At 33.6% G+C, this 16915-nt stretch overlaps 1 pseudogene; it reads left to right on the top strand.

Annotated features, from left to right (window-relative positions):
• The window catches only part of LOC105239604, a 175818-nt pseudogene extending 164051 nt beyond the window's left edge, over positions 1-11767 (top strand).
• The last annotated feature ends 5148 nt before the right edge of the window (positions 11768-16915 follow it).

Here is a 16915-nt window from a genome sequence, read left to right as displayed (position 1 = left end):
CAGCATGTAAGAATGAGTAAAACCTTAAGAGCTTGAAGGAGAGAAGTAAATAGTATTCCAAACGGAGATTATGGTGTCTCTCTTCTGATTGTTCTCACTTTAGAAAACATCCACATGTATATTACCTGTTCTTTGATAGATGCCTCTATTTTCAAACCAGCTAGATAAAAATTTAAAGATCAATGCATTTCAAAATCACAATGTTTTAAACAACCCTCTTTTTCTTGGAATGATCAACATAACAATTAACTGGAGCTATTTTATGTATTGCCAAAAATATTGTGCATCGCTTAGACTAAATATATTGGTCTGCATTTCCTGGCATGAATGTGACAAAATGTGTGCTTTTCTAGGATGTCAAAACAAGATATCAGTCTTTCTATAATTTTTAATATTTAATGTCTAATGACTCATGTTGACTGATTTTTGTCACGATATATTATTATATGTGTTAAAAATTAAGAGTGGTGCTGTCAGGAAACTTCATGAGGCATTTAACATATGAGCTAATGCTTTCCATAAATATATCCATGCATTCACATTCACATCTTTACTTATCTCATATGAAAGCCTATGGAAAGAACTTCATTAAAGCATTATGAAAAAGATATTTACTGAGAGAAAGACAAAATGATTAATACAGAGCAGTCATGAAACACATTGGAGCTGATGGTCTTGCCATTAAAAGGAGCTATAAACATCGCTGCTCGAAATGGTGGTGTTCGTTAATGTAACAGCGCCCTCTATGTTCGAGAGTATGCAATAGGAGAAGAGTAATACATTCTTTGAATAGCTGATGAAACCTGATTTTTCCCTATAAATTTTTACACATAAAGGTAAAATTAACTTCTTAACTTGTTTATCAGTCAATTTTATAGTCTGGATCCATAAAGCCAAAAGGATACTGTTAAAATTTTATAAGCAAAAAAAAATGAAATAGAATTTTAAATTGATAGCTATTAATTTCTTTGGAGAATAGCCACTTACCTAATGCGTTTGAATATTAAAAGCAGAAGTGATTTTGAGTGGGAAAATAAGACATTTTAATACTGAAAATTAATATTTAAAAGTCTTCAAAGTAATAGAAAAATATTTGACTTTGACATAAACCATAAGCATAAATTATAAGTTTCATTTATAAGGCATCTTTTTGCAAATTATAAGGAAAGCCTGCTGAATTATATAGAAACCTTCTACAAGGGAGATTTTATCAGAGAACTAATACCAGAGGAATAGATGAAATGCACTCTTATAGAAACTACTATCCAGAAGAAAAGCCTTTTTCCTTCCTACCCTTTAGTATCTATCTATATGTATCCATCAATTTCCCAATGTAAATCTTCAGATTCTTTCACAAACTCTGCCCTCAAGGTGTTAAAGATGAAAATTAGAATAGAGAAGCCCAACTGTGTTGAGAGCTTACTTAAATAGGAGTAGTTCTAAATGCCTGTTTTTATTAGTAACTTGAAACGTTTGATCTTTTAAGGTACCCGTTAGCTTCCATTAGTTATTGAAGACTCTAAGCACTTATAAATATTGAATTATCTGACACAAAAATGAAATGCACAAAATGGAAGTTTTGATTGGGGATATTTACTCTAAATTTTCCATTTATGCAACTGTGGTGCTAAGTATATTGCTAAGAAAAAGAAGAAAAGGAAGCTGGAAAAAATGGATGGGACAAATAAGGTTGAAATTTTTCATAAACAAAGTGTTTCTGAAACTGGAAAATGAGAGTGGCTTTAGGATGTCTAAGAAATATCAAGTGTTTCTGTCACACACTTTAAATTTTACACAGTAATAACTTTTAAAGTATAATAATTAAGAGAAATAGTTTTACTTTTTCTGCAAAACTGTCAAACTTTTTCTACATCATCTAAAACATATTGCTACTGAAATTTGAATGTGTAACACTTTACACAGAAGAATACAGAGTCAAATTAAAAAAATAAAACTTTAGTAGAAGAAAAGTTAAATACAAATATAATCAGACCCAACCTCGTGTCTTCCATCAAATGCACTAATAAGCTATAACATGACTAATAAAAAATTATGCATAGACATATTTAAAATTGTCAGGGGGCTTAAGAATAGAACTTATTCTGAAATTTCTGTCAGATCTAAATATAAAGTTGTAACCATTCAAATATCCAAACACAATTTTTTCTAAAAGAATGAGGACCTGAAAACAGGGAGTATGAATAAAGGGCCCATGTTTTCGTTTCAAGAATGTGGTGGAAGAATGAACTGTTTTGCAAGTTATAATTATATTGTAACTTTAATATTTAGAAAATTATTAAACTGTTGAATATAATTTTCTTTTTCAAAAACAAAAATAAAATTTTAAAAGTATGCACTTTGTAAACAATATAACTTTAAAAACTAAGAAAAACAGAAAAGGAGCAAATTTATTTACTTTCTCCTTCAAGGGTAGGGAAGAAAGCTCAAATAACAATTTGAACTTTTTGTTTTAAATACTGAGTGAGTGCCAACATTTACAAATGAAATATTATAGAGCAAAGCCATCTATACAGGAACAAATTGCACAGTACAAAAAAATAAATGCACAAATAGTTCCTAAAGTAGGTTGTCAATTTGGGAAGTGACCATCTTATAAATTTTTTAGTAGATTAGTAGATATTGGGAGGAAAGAGAGATTCTCTAACCACTCATTAACATGCTATGCAGTCTTTAAATGAATGTGACTATATCCCTATAATACTGAAAAGAAAAATGTCCAAAAAGTTAGGGAATTCATTATTCAGAAAATAGTACTTATTTGTAAATTTGAAAAACAGGAAAAAATACCCCCAAACCGTCAAATTTAGCCCCTACTATAGGGTGAGCAGATGCTGGGCACACCCCAAAATCAAGAATGCTTGCAATCAATGATCTGGCAAAGATGATGATGGAGAGTCGAGGTTAAATTAGTAGACAAGTTTAAAAGTCAAGGTTAAAATAGTAGATAAGGACTGGAAATATAGTTATAAAGATATACAGTACCTGCCCTATATCTCATTCTAACTTTACAAAAAGAAGTTGGGGTCTACATGCCTTCTCCATCCAATATATCCCCATTTCTGCCACCAATGACTTCCTTGTTGCTAGATCCTAAATCCTCAGCTCAGGCAATCATCCCTATTTGCTTCCTACTCCAGCTCCTTCTATCTGGTCTTTCCTTGTTACACTTTATTATTTATGTTGCAGCAGAATGACCTTTCAAAACCATCAATCCAGATAATAAGCTCCATGAGGGAAAGGACCCTGACAATGACAAATTCACAGCAGTCTAGCTCCTAACCCATGAGCCAGCACCTGGCACACAGCACACAAAGCAAGCCTTTAAATGAATGTTGTTGAATGAGTGAATGAACAAATAAAAAACCTACTCATTACATTTCCTTCAGCGGCACCGCATAAATTTCCACTGTATTAATGTGACCTAGAAGGCACTGCATACACATCCTTTTTACATATCTGCCTCCATGTGCTCCTTTCTCACATAATGGACTCTAACATCCAACAACAGTGCACTTCTTTCAGTTTCTTAAAAAAAAAAAAAGGCAACAAACTCTGCTTAATTTTCAGTTCTTTTTATTTACTTTCTCTTATCTAGAATATTCCCACACTTTTGCTCTCTTTTTCCCTCTCAATGCCCCTTTTAAGGCTAACTAACCCCTACTCATCTTTCAGCATTAGCTCTCTGACAGTATATCACCTCAGATCTCTCTCTCAAAGCTCCCAAAATACCCAGGACAAATGTCATGCTGAATTCAGCATAGAATACAATGCCAGGCACATGATGTACTCTCAACAAATGTGCATTAAAGCAGCGTAAGTAAAAGAAATGTCAATTGATTGATAATTGGTTGCTTCAAGATTGTTTCGTCCATTTGTTGATCAAAGTTAACTCACTTTTGCACTTGTTTTGAGATTTGAGTATTGCCTTCATGACAAAAGTTCATGACAGGCCTTCTAACAAAGTTTCCAGGATAAAATTAGTACCTATGAAAATGATGATCATATCTTGTCAATATTCAATAAAACTGTTACAAACACTGTGCAAATATTCAGACATGGATATAAACTCATATATATTCATAATAATTACAGATGAATTTAATAAGCAAAACATCACTGACTGACACTGTCAGAATAGGACAAATATGGAACCTCAGTTATGCATCCACCTGGGCTGGAATGTTAGGTTTACCAATTCAATTTTTATGACCTTAAGCTAGTTAGGTAATATCTCTAAGGCCCATTTTCCTCATATATAGAGATAAAAGCAACTTGTGGTATGATTGGAAGGAATATAGAGGTTAGAGATGTTAAAAAATGGGTGTCATTGTTTCAAAGTCCATGTGTTAAAATCTATACCATATAATGTTTTATTTTAGTGAAAAGGTTATTAACAAATAAAAGAGAGTACCACTCAAGCATACTATAGTAGATATCTTGATAAGCCTGTTTTCCTATTTAAGGAGATAATTAAGATTTGACCATGACTAATTACCTTAGAGATAGGTTTCCTGCCTCTATTGCAAATTAATTTGTGTCACATAAAGTGCACTAAAACATGCATTAAATCAAGTATTCAGTGTCCGATAATCATTCATCTTTAAAAAAAATTAAACACTTGTAAGTGTATCACTGATGCCTTTTGCAATTTTTTAAAAATGTTACCAGAGATTATATAAGATTTTTAGATGGACTCTTCATTTAACCCTTAATCCTTTACTCAACTGGATTTACAGCTAAATATCTAGAGTCAGTCTATAGATTAAAATAGTCTCAAACTATTCACAGCGTTTAGTTTAGCAGGTTAATTGGAATTACTTTTAAAATGTTTCTTATATTCCAGGCACAGTTCTAGGCACTAATGATATAACAATGAACAAAATGGGGAAAAATATCTCTATTCTCATAACAGCTAAAAACATCACCCATTTATTATTTTGGCTCTGCAGGCCAAAAGTCTGACTGGTATTGGCTGGGACCTTTATTTAGTTTCTCACAAGGATGAAAAAACAAGATGTTGGCAGAGGTAGGCTCTTATCGGTACTCTCTGGAAAATAATCTACTTCCAAGATCATCCATGCTGTTAGCAGAGTTCATCTTGCAGTTGTAGGACTGAGGTCCTCATTTCTTTACTGACTATCAGCCAAGGATCACACTTACCTCCTCGCGGCTGCTCCTTGCACATAACCCATTCCATCTCCAAAAGCAGTAATAACGCTTTAAATTCTTCTCTCAATTTGAATATTTCTGTCTTTCCTTTCTGCTACCAGCCAGAGAAAACTCTGCTTTCTAAAGGGCTTACCTGACTGAGTCAATTCCACCTGGATAGAGGGATAATCTCTTTTAAGATCAACTGGTTTGAGATTTTATTACACCCATAAAATCCCTTCACAGCAGTACCTATATTAGTGTTTGACTAAATAATCAACAGACAGAAATCTTAGGAACAGGGCATGTGCCCTAGCTTCTGCCTACCAAAACAGGGAGGTACCAACTTTAAGAAGGAGTAAGTAAAATGCATATTGTGTCAGATGACAGTAAAGGCTGTAGGAAAAATAAGCATTTAGGCTGTAAGAAATGATCATATGAGCAAGTATCATGAACTCACATTCTATAGTCTGAAACATAATACATACCTAGGGAGACCTGGGCTTCTGGAGGTGACAGGCTAAAAGGAACATTGAGAATCTCTCTGGAGTTTAAAGCAGAGCAGTAGTGGGATAATGCTGATATGTCAAAGGGTAAGACAGAGGGAGAGATCTTACCAGGAGCATTTAACATTTGGTAACTCCACTCAACTTTTATTAGTGTTTGTTCATAGGCCAAGGGAGGAAGGGCATCTTATAAAACATATTAACTAAGCTCTACCAATTTAAGAAGCATACAAATAGAAGTTGCACCTATTCTCAATTACATCTTTTTCCTATATACCTGACTGTGGTGTTTATTACTCCAGTGCATGTTCTTATACTGAACCGTGAAACAAACCATATTTCCAAAGTTGTATGAGAACTCACAGAACAGATAAACTGTATACAAGCATGACATGCAAGGTAAACTAAGCCCAAGCCCTTTAACATCAGTTTATTTAGACACATACATTCGAAGCTAAAACACAGACCAACTACCCTAATGCCAACTCCATAGAGACATATATTTTAAAGATAAGACCATTCGTCTTCTGGCGGCTCCTTATTTCACAAAATCCATTCAATCCCTGTGAATATCATTCTATCACTTATTTCAGCATCCAAAATGCTATAACATTTTATAATAACATAAAATATAATTCCCTGACTCCCCATTTTAAGAATCCTCATGGTTCCTCATGGTTTGCATTTTCCTTTGCTATAGCAAGCTAATTAACCTAACAGTAGAGTGTCCCTCATGGTCTCAGGCTGGTGAAGCCTAGCAAGCAGAGTACCCAGCAAGATATGGCCAGTCCCTCAGTGATGCTAACAGGAAGCTCAGCCCTATAGTAGTGTGCACATCTGAGATACTTGGAGTCTCCCTCTGCTGAGGGCCAGCCTATCCATGAGCATGAAGTTTTATTTTTAATATGAGCTCCAAATATTTCACAGGGTTCTCAATATTTGGTTTTCTTCTCTGTCCTGAGAAAAGAGTCCCCCCAGACTTCTAGGTCATTGGTCAAATTTGTATACATTTTCACATATGTGGATCTTCCACAGCATTCATTTGCCACCAGCCATCCTCTGTACTTGTTTATTGTCTGTAAGGCTTTATGTCTCTTAACAAGGTTCAGGAAATGTCTTTCTGCAAAAGGCCAGATAGTAAATATTTTAGGCTCTGTGGGCCAGTCTTTGCTGCAACTCAAATCTGTACTGCAGCATGAAAACAGCCATAGACAATATGTGATAAATGCATGAGGCCCTGTTCCAATAAAACTTTATTTGTACAAACAGATGTTGGTCTGGGTTTAGTCTGTTCACTGTAAGTTGCTGACCCCTAGTTTTTAAGTTGAAATTCAAAGGACAGGAGACAGAGTTCAGAAAAACTGGCCTCTCAAGTGGATTAGAAGCTGACAGTTTCAAAATCTCGTGTCACACTAGTGTGTCACACTAGTGTCCTTTGGACAAATGTTACATCAATTTACCTTTTCAAAACCTTATAAGGACATTCCTCAGTATGCTCTTTATGTTCCTGAAAACATTTTACTTAATTCCTTCTGCCGGGCCTAGAGGCTTCTTTGAGCTACTAGTCTTTGGCCAGGTTCTGAAGATATGTGGTTTCACAACTATGTCCTTACTGACTATTGCAGTTCTCATGGAGTTTTTAAAAATCTGTGTTCTTTCCAGACTAAAAATCTGCTCTCTTCATGTTTCATGTTACAATCCTAACTAATTTGCAAATCCCTCTAACTGGCATAATTTCAATAAGGGCAATTTGGAATTGTAGTGACAGTTAGAAGAACTTTTGATATGAACAAATTTGTTCATTTGCGAGGCTCCATAAAACAAGCATTGAATCAATCAAATTTTAAGGTCTCTTACAATCTGTTAGAACTCAAATTTGAATTCATTCAATTTTTAGGATTTATATAAATTTAAAATTAAAAAATAAGGAAATTTTTAAAAATGTTTAACTTTCAATGGTTTACATTTTTTGACTCTTCTAAATAAAGCTTTTTCCCCCTTCCTAAACAGCTCTGTAAAAGGCTAGATAGTAAATATTTTTTTGTAAAAAATATTCTAGGGTCACCTGGGTGGCTCAGTTGGTTAAAAGTCAAACTCTTGATTGTGGTTCAGGTCATGATCTCAGGGTTGTGGGATCAAGTCCTATGTTGGACTCCATGCGGGGTTTGGAGCCTGCTTAAGATTCTCTCTCTCCCTTGGCCCCTCCCCCCCTCAAAAAATACTCTAAATTTTAGTGAATTAAGCTAATAGTCTTGGTCTTGGTTATATATAAACATATAAACATAATTTAAAGAGTCTTTTAAAATATGATTTGTGAATATAGGGATATATGTGTGCTAACAAAAGTTAATTTAATATTTTTGACAAGTAGGAGGCTCTTTTTAGAAATGAGAGTTACTAATATGAGTTTTAAAACAACTCTATGCCTTCTTCCTAATTCTATCACAGTGTAAATAATATTCTACTTTGTGTAAGACTAATAGCTGTAAGAATTCTTTATGTATCTTAGATATTAACCCATTATCAGATATGAGGTTCATGAATATTTTCTCCTATTACACAGGTTGCCTTCTCATTCTGTTTATCATTTCTTTTGCTATGGAGAAGGTTTTTGGTTTGATGTAGTCCCATGTGTTTGTTTTGCTTTTCTTCCTCATGCTTTTGCTGTCAGATCCATGAAATGCTTGCCGAGAACAGTATCAATGAGCTTTTTCCTTTTGTCTTCTTCTACAAGTTTTATGGTTTCAGGTCTTACCTTTAAGTCTTTAATCCATTTTGAGATAAATTTTGTGAGTGGTGTAAGATATGGGTCAGTTTCTTTCTTTCCTTTTTTTTTTTTTGCATGTGAATATCCAGTTTTCCCAACACCATTTATTGACTAGACTCAATCTTTCATCCATTGAGTATTGCCAAATATTAGTCAAAGATCAGTTAACCATATATATGTGGGTTTATTTCTAGGTTCTTAATTATGTTCTGTTGGTCTAAGTCTGTTTTTATGCCAGTACCATACTTTTCTGATTACTATAACTTTGTAACATAGTTTGGAATCAATAAGTGTGATGCCTCCAGCTTTATTCTCAGGATTGCTTTGACTATTAGGGGTCTTTTGTGTTACCACACAAATTTTAGGACAATTTTTTTCTATTTCTGTAAAAATATCATTACACTCAATGGCAAAAAAAATCAGGTAACTTGATTAAAAATGGGCAAAGGGCCAGAATAAACATTTTCCTGAAGATAATCAAATGGTCAGCAGATACATGTAAAGGAGCTCAACCTCATTCATAATCAGAAAAATGCAATCAAAACCACAATATCACCTCACACCTGTAAGGATAGTTACTGTCAAAGAGACAAGAGATGACAAGTGCTGGTAAGGATGTAGAGAATAGGGAACACTAGTACAGAGTTGGTAGGAATGTTATGGGTACAGCCACTATGGAAAACAGTATAGATATTCCCCAAAAAGTAAAAATAGAATTGCCATATGGTCTAGCAATCCCATTTCTCAGTATATATTTAAAAGAAAATAAATTATTATTTCAAAGAGATATCTGCACTCCTATGTTTATTGTAGCATTTGTTACAATAGCCAAGACATGAAAACAACCTAAGTGTCTGTAGATGCACAAAGAATTTGTGATACACAACACACACACAGACACACACACACACACACACACACACACACACACACACACACACACGTATATAATGGAATACTATTCAGCCATGAAAAGAAGGATATCCTGCCATTTGTGACAACCGGATGGACCTGGATGGACCTTTGAGAGCATTATACTAAGTAAAATAAGCCAGAAAGAGAAAGAGATATACTGTATGATTTCACTTATATGTGTAATCTAAATAAATAGATCTCCTAGAAACAGAGCACAGATTGGTAGTTACCAGAGGCAAGGGTAAGAGGCAAAGGTTGTCAAATGGGAAAAAACGTCCAGTTATAAGATGAATAAATTCTGAGAATTTAATGAACAGCATGGTGACTGTGGTTAACAATCCTGTACTTTATACTCAACAGGTGATGAGAGTAGATCTTAATAAAAATAAAATTTTAAAAATTTTATTATGATTTTAATTCTAAATTTCCATATTTACTTTATGTATGAATCAAAATATGTTATTTCTAAAAATTATTTATAAAAAATATTGTGTTCATCTAAGAAAAACTGTAATAAAGAAAGCCTTTTAAAGAAATTCATTCTTATAAAGTTTTTACCTTGTTCAAGCCGTAAGGATAAACACAGACATGTCAACTTTAGTAATTTCAAGATTCTTGTTAACTGTAAGACCTTACACTAAAATTAACTGATAAATTACATTCATAGAAAATATAATCTGTGCTCATATGTAATCCATTATAGAGTAATCTTCAACTAAAGAAGACATAAATGTGTTTGGGTCATGTTACATACCTGTTGATTTTGAAGAAATATAAAAAAAATGTGTGTAAAGTATCAGAGTATATATGTAGAGCAATGGATATTTATTGTTTATCTAGGACAAAAAGATAAAAAGGAAATATTTCCTTTCAAAGGAAGACAGGTGTGGTTGCTTCAAAATGTAACAGTAAATAATGAAATATAGTTGAAGATGTACAGTAAGTGCAGAGAGTATGAATGAAATGAACTTTGTGTGCCTGATTTATAGTAAGTGAAATTAATGAGATTTAACAAACTTGGCTAAATATAAAAGATTTATTCACAAGGGGTAAAAAGGATTGTGACTTCTTTGCTGCAAATTGTTAAATGTGTGATATGCAAATAAAAAAGGAGTAAGTAGAATTTGAGCTTTCTCTTTGTTATAGTTATTCCATGCCCAAGTAACAGAGTTTCTTTTTATCATAAATATATTTTTTAATTCTCTGTACTTTTTGACATATTTGTAAATTATCTTTGATAATTATTATCGATTTTGTAAAAGTTGAAAGTGCCTAATATTATAGTCACTTATTGCTGAGTGCATATGTGCATGTGTGTGTTTGTGTGTGTTTTAAAATATCATGTGTACTGTTCTTTGCATAATGAATATTATAACTTATATCTGGATACCTGTGGCTTATGTTTGTATCAATGTCCTCTGACAATCTTTTTATTTTACCTTTCCCAAATTTAGATCTCAAACTCAAAATAATAAAACTTCCTTTCTATACCTTAAATAACTGTTTTCTAAATGACCATCGCTAAGAAAAAAGCTACGCTACTTTATTAACGGATGGGAAATTAGAATAATTAGGTTTATCTATCATGCTCAAAATTTTAATTAAAAATTAAGCTGAGCCTTTATACAAGCCGAGAAACACTTCTGGAGCTTCCAAATGCATGCTTAGGACTTTGATCTGGGTACTGTCACAATGAGAAAACCAATGGACAATGGCCACCCAATGCAATGAGTGGTAGCAACCAAAGAAATTGCAGAAGCTGTAAGCAGCTCTGGGATACAGTATTTCAATACTGTATGGAGGAAATCCATTATTTTGTGCTGTTGATTTGGTCATCCTGGATATAATTGTAAATGAAGACCTTCAAGGAAATGTCACAGTAGAGGGAATTATCTTACTGATAACTTACGGAGTTACTGAATAAATAGAAGGCTAGACACACGTTGATAGGAGATATTACGGCTGTTAACCTTTTTATTAAAATTGACTTAGTTAGGGATGGTCAGAATAGGACTCTAGCCACAGCCAAAACTCAACACATAATCTACAAGAAAGAAAAGCAAGTGGTTCTCAGTGCTGATGGACCTCAGAGAAATGCTTAAAACCACCTACGTACTTCACTGAAGAAAATATAAAGTTTATGGTAAACCAACCTGATGGAATTTTAACAGCTTTAGGAGAAGCCATGGGAGCCAGAAATGAAAGTGTGATCTCTAAGAATACTCCATGCAGAACAAAGATATCTAACGAAGCACATTCAAAATTGTTCAATGATGGCACCACTGACTCTAAAGAAAATCCCAGCAGGAAGAGAAATGGATTGTGCACGGATAAACATTCACCGCTCAGTAAGAAGCTCAAGGCACAAAAGATTAGCATTTTAAAGCAAGATAAATGTCCAGGGATATAGCAAATGTGTGGATCATTAATATCTCTATTGTACCATCTAAAAGTAGAATTTTAATTCTGTTTAAATTTATAAATAAAAAGGTAAATGAGTAATAAGAATAAACCAAGTGATGATCAAACCATGGTAAGATTATTAGTTCAAACTCTAGCTTGTTAATTTCTGACTTGAGTTTCTGAAAGTACTTAGCTTATTCTACAAATTTAAGGCTCAAATTTAATATGAAGTTGTCGTTTTACTTCTCATGTTTTAATGTTTGAAATCAGAGAACAAAGTACGACGAGTACCTTATTTGGGAGACTTGAGTGCCTTAAAATATGAATTCTGTAATGATTTAATGTATGTAAGAACAGTCATAGACTGTAATAAAAGATGATATAAACAAAAAATAATATAAGTCTATTTGGTTCCTTAATTTAGGACAATCAGAACAAACCGGGCCAGCCAAAAAGCACCTCAGTCTCTTATTTTTTTAATCACCTACTACTTATCAGTGGTTTGCAAAACAAGACATAGTATCTACCCTTTAAGACAAGTGTAGATAATACACACTATTCATATAATCAAATAAATATAAAATTGGCTTTATGATAACTGCTTTAAAAATGTATATAGCGATAGTCTCAGAAGACTACGTAATTAAAGATACTTGACTTATTTAGAAAAAGAAGATACAAAAAAGATACTTGAATTATTTTGAGGAAGTGTATTCAGGGAACTTTGAGAAAATAACATTTGAACTGGTGTTTCCAGAAAACAGAGAAAAAGTGTTTCCGATAAGAGAATAGCATTTATAGAGACCCTATGTGGGAGGAAATGTGGCACATTAAAAAAACTGAAAAGTAACTGATGGGTAAAGACCTTAAAAAATAAAAGAGTGCTTGATACTAGAGATTTGAGTGAAGAGATATGTAGGGTCGAGATCACGTTATGGACTGTATTCCTTTTCACCAAAACACTAAGAGAAGATTCAAGGATTTTAAGTAGCGGTGTTCATAACAATAAACATAGCAATAGTAAAGCTGGATAACATAGGTTGTGCCTTACTGAACGTCAGGGATTATCTCGAGGGTTTCCTACGTCATTTAAGAACCATTGAGAAGCTCAGATTAGTTCATCAAAACTCACAGAGGCTAAGGAATTTTCTTGTTTGAGTCAAGATTTGTGTATGCAAGTCTCTTGTGATGACCACTTTTTAAAAAACAGCAGTGTATTCCTAGTTCCTGATGCTTTTCATTCTGTAAGTCTACAAATGAGGCCCAGGAATCTGAATATTAATAAGCATGATCAATAATCCTGACAGACTATATATGGACCATAGTGGGACAAAAAACAGGCACCTATTATATAATGTTTCTTATTCCACACACATACTAATGATCTGATCCCTTCGAAAAGTCCTAGAGACTACATAGTCTGATCTTTCACTACCGAATTCCTATATCCTGCCTTCAAAGATTGGAATATGCAGAAGACCGCTGTTCATAGATCTTCAAAAAATCACGCACATCAAGCTAAAACAATGTCACTAGAATATTAGCAAATATTATGCAAGAAGATGGTAAACAAATTTCATAAACTGATAACCTCACCAGTTACAAGATATTCCTATCAAAAATATTGAACTTTCTGTACTTTCCCTATGACAGAAAAAGTCATCTAAGTGCTGAATGAAATTAGAAGAGTGGTTGTCTGACATGGGGTGGGGGTGGGGTTTGATAAAGAAGTGGAGTGAGCAAACTTTTACAGGTGATGGTAATGTAAATCTTGGAAAGGTTTAAGTTGCACCACATACACATTTGAACTCATTGAACTTACACTTAAGATCTATACATTTCACTGTATTTAAGTTATATGCTAATTAAACTAACAAATAAATCAATTGATAAATATAAATAACTGTAACATAATGACCTACTTCATGCCCCATCCTTACAACACTTCTCAACTCCAGTTGTCCTGGTATTTTCTATTCCTAGGAACTTCTTGTGAAGATGTCCTAAGGCACACAGCAATTCTAGAAACACTGTGCCTTTATCCATTCTCCACAAACTTGTCCACATCAAAACACATCATTTCAACTTACATGTTTTTAGTGAGAATAGCTAACAAAACAACATTAAAATGTTGAGAGGTTGAAACAAATTTTCATGCTTTCTTTTTTTCTTTTAAATTTTTTTTATTTAAATTCAATTTAATTAACATATACTGTATTACTAGTTTCAGAGGTAGAATTTAGTGATTCGTTAGTTGCATACCATGAGTTCATTACTTCAAGTGCCCTCCTTAATGCCCATCACTGTTACCCCATCCCCTGCCAACCTCCCCTCCAGCAACCCTCAGTTTGTTTCCTATAGTTTAGAGTCTCTTACAGTTTGCCTCCCTCTCTGTTTTCATCTTATTTTATTCTTCCTTCCCTTCCCCTATGTTCATCTGTTTTGTTTCTTAAATTCCACGAGTGAAATCATATGGTATTTATCTTTCTAACTTACTTTGCTTAGCATAATATCTGCTAGTTCCATCCATGTCATGGCAAATGGCAAGATTTCATTCTTTTTGGTAGCTGAGTAATATTCCATTGTATATATAAACACTTATGAAAGAAATTGAGGAAGACACAAATAAATGGAAAACATTCCATGCTCATGCATTCTTTAATTAAGCTTGTATTTGTTTAATAACTTTGTGAGAAGCAGAAAAAGATAGAATTATACTTTAGCAGTGAAAGGGCTAAGCTAAGAATGACCAGTGCCGGTGTGAGTGAATAAGGTTGACAGTGGGTGGGAATTTTTGACCATTTCTGATGTTTTTGAGGTAGAGAGTAAATAATACGGATATAAATTAGCTTTTCCCCAGAAAAATTTCAAGTCACTTCTATTGCAGAATTCAACCTGAGGATCAACAAGGCAGTATACAGCACAAACTGAGTCACTGACGGAAAATATACTCAATATAAAGTGAAACACAAATTATGAACTATATCCAAGTTAACTGTTTAGATCAACTCTTCATTCTCATCTTTGGCTTCCAGAAATTTTCACTTTTCTACTTATTAAGTGTAAAATAGGAACTGAGTATTTAAAGTTCACATAAAATGGAAGATAACATAAAAAACGTTATAACTATAAAGTTATAGAATTGATGAAAACTTTAATCTAAGAAATTCAAGTAATCACAGTATAAAACGCTTTTTGTTTTGGGGAAAAAAAAATATTTTCATTTTCAAATGTCCCGACTACACAAAAATTAGCTAGGTAGGTAATAACAAAAAAATACTTGAGTCTATTAATTTTATTCAAGTTTCCTTCCTTGTAATCTGTGGTAACTACCTAAGTCCAGGACTTCAAAATAATGGCAATCAATAGTAACGTCCTTTGAAATTAAGGCCATATAGATTTATTAATATTTATCCTTAAAGAATAAAAACCCATTTTCGTGAAAAATAATCTAAGTCTCAAAAAACAAAAAAGGAGTATGACTGGAATCCATATATACACAGGAACAAGCATGGCATAACAGCATTTTGAGGTTTGTTTATGGATGAAATAACTTCTAAGTTGATTATCAGGTGCCAAGACAAAGAGCTTGAAAATGTAAGAGCAAAATTCTCATGTGTTTGATATAAATGATATTGTGATAGCACATTTTAAATGACGGGAAAATATGATATCTATTATGGAAGAAAAACACAACAAAGGATGAATGAATAGGAGCATAAATAAACCATAATATAGCTCTATCAAAAAAACTGATACAGGGAGTCTATAAAGGTAGATTGGTTTGTAAGAACAACTTTATAAAAATTAAATTGAAGTAACAATTTCTCTAATATGGACTATAAATGACACGAAGAGAATAAGTAGTATACATGCATAATAAAAAGAAAAGCAAAAAGAAAAATAATATATTAAAAAAACTTGAATATATGCATTATATTCACAAAAATGTTTTTTAAATCAGAAAGGATGAATAAAGAAGGATCGCTGAAATAGTGTCCTCCTTACGATTTACAAAGAACCTCCAAAGATACTTTGTCAAATTTCCTATCTAACATTGTCAAGAGAGTGACCTGTGGTATTACATTAATTTTACTTTCAATATGCCTTGAATATTTCAGATACAGTTTACCTGAATCTTATACTGCATAGAAAAATTCTTATTTCACATGACTGAAGTGGTCACATGGCTCATGAGGCTGCTTCTCTACAAAAGCAGGAGGGACCCCCACCTAAATTTTGGTTAGGATGCCCACATTATTGATACACCACATTTGCTAACAAAGTATGAGTAGTTTGTGTGTTTTTTTTAACTCACATAAAAATCTTTCTGTGAAGAGAAAGACAGACGTAAGACGTAATAAGTTGTTCTGAAAATTATTTAAGAAAGCAGAGAAAGGATTGCCTTGCTGTTTTTATAGTAAGTAGGGAGTAGGTCCAGGGTGAGGGTTCTTGTACAGGTTTTGAACTTTGAACTTCATGCCAGTGCTACAGGGAGTAGCACTGGGGCTTTTTATCAGCTTTCCCAGATGTGGGGCAGAAAGGGAACAGGGAGGGGTAGGCTCCAAAGCTGCCAGTAGTCAAACATCAAAAACAGAGTCAGACTCTTAAAGTAAAAATAAGAGCAATTTTTTATGAATAATATTTCTCAGGTCCTATGATAAAATCTTCATCTCCATTTTTTCATTTGAGTATCCCTAAAACCCAATTTTTTTCAGATTTAATTTATTTATCTATTTATCTGAGGGAGAGGAGCGTGCACATGTGTGCAAGCGCAGGGGCGGAGGGAGGAGAGAATCTCAAGCAGACTCCACTCTGAGGGCTGAGCCCAACTCAGAGGGTGGGGGAGGGTAGGTCCATCTCAGGACCCTAAGATCATGACCTAGGCTGAAACCAAGAGTCAGAGGCTAAACTCACTGAGCCACCCAGGCTCCCTTCTATTTTCATATGAAAAAACTAACTTTAAATAAAACTTTAAAAGGTGACATCAGGGATTCTAACTCAGTTTTATATGATGCTGTTTTCTTTTGTTTCACATTCATGTTGAAGTTTCCCAAAAACACTCAATGCAAAGCGACAGAAGCCTTTCCATGGAGAACAATCGGTACTATTATTTCCAGTGTTCATTTATTTGTACTGATGCAGCCCATGATAA

This window comes from Ailuropoda melanoleuca, chromosome 15 (assembly GCF_002007445.2).
Source record: "Ailuropoda melanoleuca isolate Jingjing chromosome 15, ASM200744v2, whole genome shotgun sequence".
Taxonomy (NCBI): Eukaryota; Metazoa; Chordata; class Mammalia; order Carnivora; family Ursidae; genus Ailuropoda; species Ailuropoda melanoleuca.
This window is presented reverse-complemented; position numbering and strand designations above follow the sequence as displayed.